General features: G+C 33.2%; 1 protein-coding gene across 1 annotated transcript in view; it reads left to right on the top strand.

Moving 5' to 3' along the window:
• The first annotated feature begins 696 nt into the window (after positions 1-696).
• LOC140157262 (solute carrier family 7 member 14-like) overlaps positions 697-8,704 on the top strand; it is a 104,625-nt gene continuing 96,617 nt past the window's right edge. Inside the window, exon 1 of the mRNA XM_072180391.1 lies at positions 697-981. The gene's annotated coding sequence lies outside the window, so the exon portion shown is untranslated. The remainder of the gene's footprint in view (positions 982-8,704) is intronic.

The following is an 8,704-nucleotide window of genomic DNA, read 5'->3' as shown; positions in this document are numbered from 1 at the left end:
ATTTTTAGAAATTCGCGATATAATACAAATTTTGTGGCAAATTATCAAAAATTGATATTTTGTACAAAGCAATCGAACTACCCATCTTTTCATTCAAAACATATCTGTAATTATATAGTTTCTAAAGCTGACACGACGCAATCAGATTGATTGTTATTAATTGTTCTCAGTAACGGTGCGGGAAAATGGGAGAAATCTCTAAGACAGAACTCTTCCCCCAGATGCCCACTAGTAAAAAACCCCAACATTACGAAAATGTCCGTTTTTTGCGGCAATTTTGCGCAAATTAGTTGACCCCCTGAAATTTCACCCCACCCCGAAAAAAATGATGTTGCCGCCATTCATTGCTCTTCTTTGTAAATAGTAAGTTGAAACAGTGGATCAAAAGTTGAATTTTTATTTTTGACCGAGTATATTAAGAACAAATAAATAATCAGTAACAAATAATATTATGATTAAATAACTGTAAACATTGCCCATTATGTACTTTATGTGATCACAACGTTTGCATATATATTATAAAATAGCAACAAAAACAACAAAAATAAATATCATATCTAACGCATCGAATATTCAATAAAACTATACACCTTTTGGTTTTCCCGCCACCCACTTAAAATGGCGCGCATAAATGTACTTATACTCACATCGTCTGCCAACCTCTAAAATGCCGTCTCCATGCAGTACGGTGACATCTCATTAACAACGTCTCATTCACATCACATCTCAATCGTGCTCCTCCGTACCTACGTCCGTCCGTCTGCCGGATTTACACCGTTAACACGTCGCCACGACATTACCGGCGCACACCACCGGTAGACGCCGAGAAGGTGACGTGTGTATGGTTGTCTAAAGAGTGTGTGGACCTTCTCCTTTCTCTCATTTTACTCTATTAGCCGGATATTATAAGCCAATCGTTCTATAGACATTGGAGTATAAGTAAAACCTTCATACAAGGCGGTGCCGGGCATGGAAAGACAGGTATGCTAGCAAAGTTGATTTCTTTAGATTTTGCACAGTTATTTGTAGAAAGAAAAATATAGTTTTTCATATTTGATTCTAGATTAAATGCACACATTATTGTTCTATTTTTAATACACAACCGTCTTTCAGTTACTGTAATCTTTTAATTAGATAACAATAGTACCAGTGTATATTGCATGTTGGTTCATGAGCGGAGAACTGAATACATCGTAAGAACTTGCGGCAGTCAATTCATGAGAGATTCACCAACAGTAGCATAAAATATACTCATTACCTGTTTGTGCATAAGATTCGGCTTGCCAATAAATGCAGGTTTTTTCTCTTCTTTCTTTCTATGCTATTATTTACGCGTGATAAAATCTGTTCTATAGCTACTCCCCATTGAATTGCATCTAGCGGTAGCTGTCTTACGACAGGTGATCTTGGGGACAGCCTAACTTTCCCCTGTGGCAATTGCAGCATAATCACCTCTCGCCATCATAGTGTTTGCTTGTCCCTTGTTGTGCTTTTGATATATACTACAGTTTTCTCGATAACCACATGGTTGGCTTGACATGACTTGGTGATGCGGAATGGTTGCTGCGTGTCTGCTTTATATAATGGAAGATATCAGAGATGAATAATATTGACTGCAGGTTGACCACATTTCCGTTCAATTCGGAAGGATATTGATAGAAATATTGCGTTTTTAATTCGACAATACTGTGATTTTGTTGCCTGATAATCTTTAGCTAGATGAGAATAGCTGAGAATGTTACAATACAAATTAGTATTTCAAACACAGAATATCTGTCTTCGCAAGTAAAAGCGTAAAACACGTTTTGTTTATTATCATCAAATATGGTGTTTTTTTAATTAAAATGTGGAAACAGACTTACTAAAAATATCTGCCTCCCAGATACAAATGCTGTATCCGCGTAGTTATTTGCTTGTGGATACTCCATTTTTACTTACGTAGAACATTACATCAATACACGTGCCTCCAACGTAAAAGAGAGTATCCAATATGTTTTTTATTTTAACGATGCAGCTTTCTTACTTAGGGTACTGAGGGTAATATATATAGTACCATTAAGTAGCATTAAGTATTCCTCGCTCATTATCATAATGCTTTTACGCTTTCCTTACGTACATAAAACAAATTCAATTCATAGCAACCGCAAGTTATCTATTGCAATTTAGTCATTAAGAATTTTCTATTAATTATACCAGTTCTCCCTTCTTTGAACATGTACACTCTGTGATGTAGGCCTATTCGGCGGCAGAGTGTCTACTAAAACACAATATATATAGCACGTGACTGAACCATGAAAACGTACTTCCTAAGACTTATTATCTAGGACGATGAAAATTATGTTATATTAAAATTCAATAAGGTGGTGATGTTCACATGGGAGAGGGAACATTCTGAAAATTCAAAAGGTTAATTTCTTAAATCAGATGCGACTAGGCATGTTTGTACTTCAGCTCCCAAGTATTGCATTACCTATTATGTAACATACACGATAAGCAGGTGCTGTGAACCACGTACCTTCCAAAGTATAATGCAAAGTAAAATTTTAATGCATTGGGCTATTCCAGTTGAAAACCACACTACCCCTGTGGAAGATTTTGGAAATATCTTCCACAGGGGGAGTGTGCTTTTCAAATGTAATTGGTTAGAGTTAATCATTTTGAAACCCATACTCCCCTTGTATTATTGCTTTACCTATATCTTCTACAACTGGAGTGAGTATTTCAAATGGAATCTACCTAATTGTCTATTCTATTCAAAACTCATACTCCCTCTGTGGAAGACTCTAGCTAAATCTTCCACAGGGGTAGTGTGGATTTTAACTGGAATAGCCCATTAAATCAGTCTGGTCCCAAAGTAGAAGGAAGTATCTGATTGTAATGTAAAAAAATGCACATATGACATTTTTACACTTGACAGCTGATTACTTTGAATGCATTTTCACATAATATAGATTTTAAATAGAAAATTGCAATATTGTTTTCCTTCTAAAATCACTCCTAAAGAAATTAAATGAACTCTAGTATGATATACTACCTGCAGACCATTAATATATTATTTCAGTGGCATTTTTATTATCGTGACGTAAACCGGTGTGGAACTTCAATACGGGCAAAGTAATATGTTACAGGTGTTTCGTATTAGCATGTAATAAATTTCATTATGTGGCATAAATTGAGTGTTAGCAATTTTATCACGAGCATTTTGGTATATTTTATGAGGACATTTTGGAAGCGCAAAAAAAAAGACAATGTTCGTTAAATAACGGAAATAAATATATATACAAAAGCAATACAGGGAATGAAAAATACATATAATCTAAAGGATAATATTCAAAATTTTATTTCAGATTCATTTGCAGTACCAAACATTCATTATGCACCATAAACTATTGATATGGTAATTCATAAATTCAAGTGGTCATTTGCAATGCGAAAGATTCATTATGATCTACATGTTTATGCTATTCATATGGTAATCTGCCTTGATTCATTCTTTATATAATTAAATTGGAATACGTTGTAAACGGTTGTACTTATTGCTTTTTATCTGGTACAAATCGATCTTGATTTACTAATATTTATCTTTGGCAGATCTCAATCGATTACAATAACAACTCTGTTAATTATTGCAACCACTCAACAAGTATTATACGTTTAAGGTACATCATACCAAGTTGGGTGCAATATTTAAATACTCTTATTGTACATGTCCAAAAATGCTATGTAGAGTAAAATAGCATACATAATATCTTAAGAGCGTGTATAGTACAAATGCCATGTTAAAATGATCCCATCAGTCACTTTTGCGTCATAGTCTTTTATACGTCACTTTGAATCATCAGCAGACCGTTATTGTGTAATGAAATAATGTCATTATAGAGCTAGCTATACATGTACCAGTCTCTACCATGTCTACTATATCTCCTTACGCTAATGTAATAATTATATTGCTATCTTAAACTAACATAATATACACACTATATACCTGTGTTAAATCACATCTTAATACTTCCTGTGTTGTGCATTTGCGTTGTAGAATACACCACAACAGGATTGGAAGCAGTTGTCTGAATATTGATATCTGCTGCGACATCATTTTGAAGAAAAAAGTAACAGTGTTCCAATATCAGGAAAATGTAGGTCAAATACATACAATAAGAATTAATCAGCATTGGTAATCAGCATTGGTACTGAAATATTTATAAAAGGCGTTAATTTGCTATATTTTTATTCGTGTGAGACTAATTCGAAGACAAACTTTGGTTGTCGAATTCAGAAACCTTTTAAATTGATCCTTTTTTTTATATCTAAAGCTCAATATCTTTTATTTGGTTGGTATAGATGTGGGCAAAATATCCCGTTTAAGCCTCTGTAATTATATATTATCCCGATTAAACACGTAGCTTAATGAGACCTGAGAACACAGTCTACAATAAAACGATAGTAAATACTACAATAGACTCTCATGATACTACGAAACCATATCTTAAAACGCAAGCAAGCAGTCCAAGTAAATGTTGACATTTATATTATATAGTAGGCCCTAGTAGTTTAATTTATGTTGGCAAACCATACACACACACAAAGTCATTTATAGAATCAATGGATCTTGCCTTTCATGACTGGCAACCCCAGAAGCGGAATACGCCTTTATTACTATGCTTGGTAACCAAATGCATGCGGATGTCTATGACACCTGTCCAAAACTTATATCCTTTAATCCTCTGCGTGCTAGCCATGCGCTTCAACGGAAAAAGTTTAAGTTTAGAAATATTTTTTCAAAATATCAAGGGATATCGTAAAAACTACTGGATCAATACTAGGCTTGTTTGTACTCATTTTAATGCATTTTTCATGCTTATTCCAAATATGGTCATGAAAATTTACATTACTGAAATTTTTGAATTTTTAAATTTTTTTTGAAACTTGTCGTCTGTAGTCGACACCCGCGTGAAGAGAGTTAAATCTCTGCTGCAAAATTCGGAAACCTTTTCACACTATTGATGCACAGTCGTTGTCAATGAAAGGCTTAGAAGAGGTTGGGAATTCGGTTGGGATAAAGTTAACACTATTTTGTGAAATAAATAACGGCTAAGGGTGTGAAAGCAAGTTAAAGCAAACACAGAAATATTTTTAAAACGTTTTTTATGGAAAAAAGAAAGAAAACAAGTACAACAAGAAATTAAATGAACTCTAGTATGATATACTACCTGCAGACCATTAATATGTTATTTCAGTGGCATTTTTATTATCGTGACGTAAACCGGTGTGGAACTTCAATACGGGCAAAGTAATATGTTACAGGTGTTTCGTATTAGCATGTAATAAATTTCATTATGTGGCATAAATTGAGTGTTAGCAATTTTATCACGAGCATTTTGGCATATTTTATGAGGACATTTTGGAAGCGCAAAAAAAAAGACAATGTTCGTTAAATAACGGAAATAAATATATATACAAAAGCAATACAGGGAATGAAAAATACATATAATCTAAAGGATAATATTCAAAATTTTATTTCAGATTCATTTGCAGTACCAAACATTCATTATGCACCATAAACTATTGATATGGTAATTCATAAATTCAAGTGGTCATTTGCAATGCGAAAGATTCATTATGATCTACATGTATATGCTATTCATATGGTAATCTGCCTTGATTCATTCTTTATATAATTAAATTGGAATACGTTGTAAACGGTTGTACTTATTGCTTTTTATCTGGTACAAATCGATCTTGATTTACTAATATTTATCTTTGGCAGATCTCAATCGATTACAATAACAACTCTGTTAATTATTGCAACCACTCAACAAGTATTATACGTTTAAGGTACATCATACCAAGTTGGGTGCAATATTTAAATACTCTTATTGTACATGTCCAAAAATGCTATGTAGAGTAAAATAGCATACATAATATCTTAAGAGCGTGTATAGTACAAATGCCATGTTAAAATGATCCCATCAGTCACTTTTGCGTCATAGTCTTTTATACGTCACTTTGAATCATCAGCAGACCGTTATTGTGTAATGAAATAATGTCATTATAGAGCTAGCTATACATGTACCAGTCTCTACCATGTCTACTATATCTCCTTACGCTAATGTAATAATTATATTGCTATCTTAAACTAACATAATATACACACTATATACCTGTGTTAAATCACATCTTAATACTTCCTGTGTTGTGCATTTGCGTTGTAGAATACACCACAACAGAATTGGAAGCAGTTGTCTGAATATTGATATCTGCTGCGACATCATTTTGAAGAAAAAAGTAACAGTGTTCCAATATCAGGAAAATTTAGGTCAAATACATACAATAAGAATTAATCAGCATTGGTAATCAGCATTGGTACTGAAATATTTATAAAAGGCGTTAATTTGCTATATTTTTGTTCGTGTGAGACTAATTCGAAGACAAACTTTGGTTGTCGAATTCAGAAACCTTTTAAATTGATCTTTTTTTTTTATATATCTAAAGCTCAATATCTTTTATTTGGTTGGTATAGATGTGGGCAAAATATCCCATTTAAGCCTCTGTAATTATATATTATCCCGATTAAACACGTAGCTTAATGAGACCTGAGAACACAGTCTACAATAAAACGATACTAAATACTACAATAGACTCTCATGATACTACGAAACCATATCTTAAAACGCAAGCAAGCAGTCCAAGTAAATGTTGACATTTATATTATATAGTAGGCCCTAGTAGTTTAATTTATGTTGGCAAACCATACACACACACAAAGTCATTCATAGAATCAATGGATCTTGCCTTTCATGACTGGCAACCCCAGAAGCGGAATACGCCTTTATTACTATGCTTGGTAACCAAATGCATGCGGATGTCTATGACACCTGTCCAAAACTTATATCCTTTAATCCTCTGCGTGCTAGCCATGCGCTTCAACGGAAAAAGTTTAAGTTTAGAAATATTTTTTCAAAATATCAAGGGATATCGTAAAAACTACTGGATCAATACTAGGCTTGTTTGTACTCATTTTAATGCATTTTCATGCTTATTCCAAATATGGTCATGAAAATTTACATTACTGAAATTTTTGAATTTTTAAATTTTTTGAAACTTGTCGTCTGTAGTCGACACCCGCGTGAAGAGAGTTAAATCTCTGCTGCAAAATTCGGAAACCTTTTCACACTATTGATGCACAGTCGTTGTCAATGAAAGGCTTAGAAGAGGTTGGGAATTCGGTTGGGATAAAGTTAACACTATTTTGTGAAATAAATAACGGCTAAGGGTGTGAAAGCAAGTTAAAGCAAACACAGAAATATTTTTAAAACGTTTTTTATGGAAAAAAGAAAGAAAACAAGTACAACAACATTTAGCACTTGTTGCATTATTCATACAATTCAGTTACTGTGAATGCGTATCATATTACCAATATATAAAACCACTTGAATTCACTATTTTCCCAAGTAAAATCTCAAGCCCTCTGAACACTTTAGCGTGTGTGGTATTTGTAGATCATCAATAATATCTTTTGAAAGAAAATATGGGGTACTTTTGGGTTCAGCAATTTGCACCGAAGAGCAAGTACGATGGAGATGAGTTAAATTATCTTGCTACTGTACCTATTGCCTTTTCCACCGGATTTGCTATTCAATACATCATAATAAAGTAGGCAGAGCATAGGCTGATCAATACTCGAATTTTCGTAAATCTGCAACATCAGCGTGACTGTACAAGAAAAAGATACACTTACTCATAGATTGGTACATTGATATAAGGATATAATAATTATAATAGAACATAATTTAAAATAACGGCGTGGCTGCATACATCTCACATCAGCATGTGTCATTGTGATACTGGTATATATTATTCTCTGTATTTTGTTTGTTTGTTTGTTTGTTTGTTTTGCCTCTCCTTGTGCTTATCCAGGGTGCTTCTTTCCATTCTATGGTCTGTTTTGTTTTTACTGATCTTCCGCAGTTGAGAAAATAATTTTGAGTATTTTGTTATCAGGTAGCTCGTTCCTTACTTTAATGACCACTTACAATATTTTAACTGCTGATAACTTTATTCCTGGGTGGAATTGCAGCATAATATATCCTTCAATGTTTTAAATGGTTAATGCCATTATTATATATAAATCCAACCAAAAAATAACATTCAATCCGTGATTAAATATATTTCATGTCTGTGCTATCAAACGCAATTAAGGTCCTGTCATCTTTTCTGATGCTTTAATAATTTGATTTTGAAATACAACGTCCGAAGAGAAAGGATGTTTCTAATATCTTACAAGCATTGTCACATTAAATCAATGTTCGTATAAATAAAAATGGATTAAGGAAACAAATCCGTAGTGCTACGGATAAAAGGAATATGTCAATTTAACCGCAATTGATGACAAAATCCTATGTAACGAAATAACACTTGTGTTTTGAAATGTCACGTTTCTGGCGACATTTCAGTTAAGATTTATATTGTACCGTAATAAAAAGTCTAAGCGGATGGACTGCATTAACAAATGCGGTTAGCTCGAGCACTACTGAAAGAATACGTATTATTGTTGTATGTGTTCATGTATTTGTATTACAAAATGGGCAAAAATCTAAATAAAAGAGTCACATAAAAATTATGAAGAAACAGACAAAAGCAGCATATCCTGAGAATATTCCATAATAACCATTACATAATAAAAACAATTATAATAAAGAATTTT

Source organism: Amphiura filiformis, chromosome 7 (assembly GCF_039555335.1).
Source record: "Amphiura filiformis chromosome 7, Afil_fr2py, whole genome shotgun sequence".
NCBI lineage: Eukaryota > Metazoa > Echinodermata > Ophiuroidea > Amphilepidida > Amphiuridae > Amphiura > Amphiura filiformis.
The sequence above is the reverse complement of the archived record's forward strand: the minus strand, read 5'-3'. Positions and strand labels throughout refer to the sequence as shown.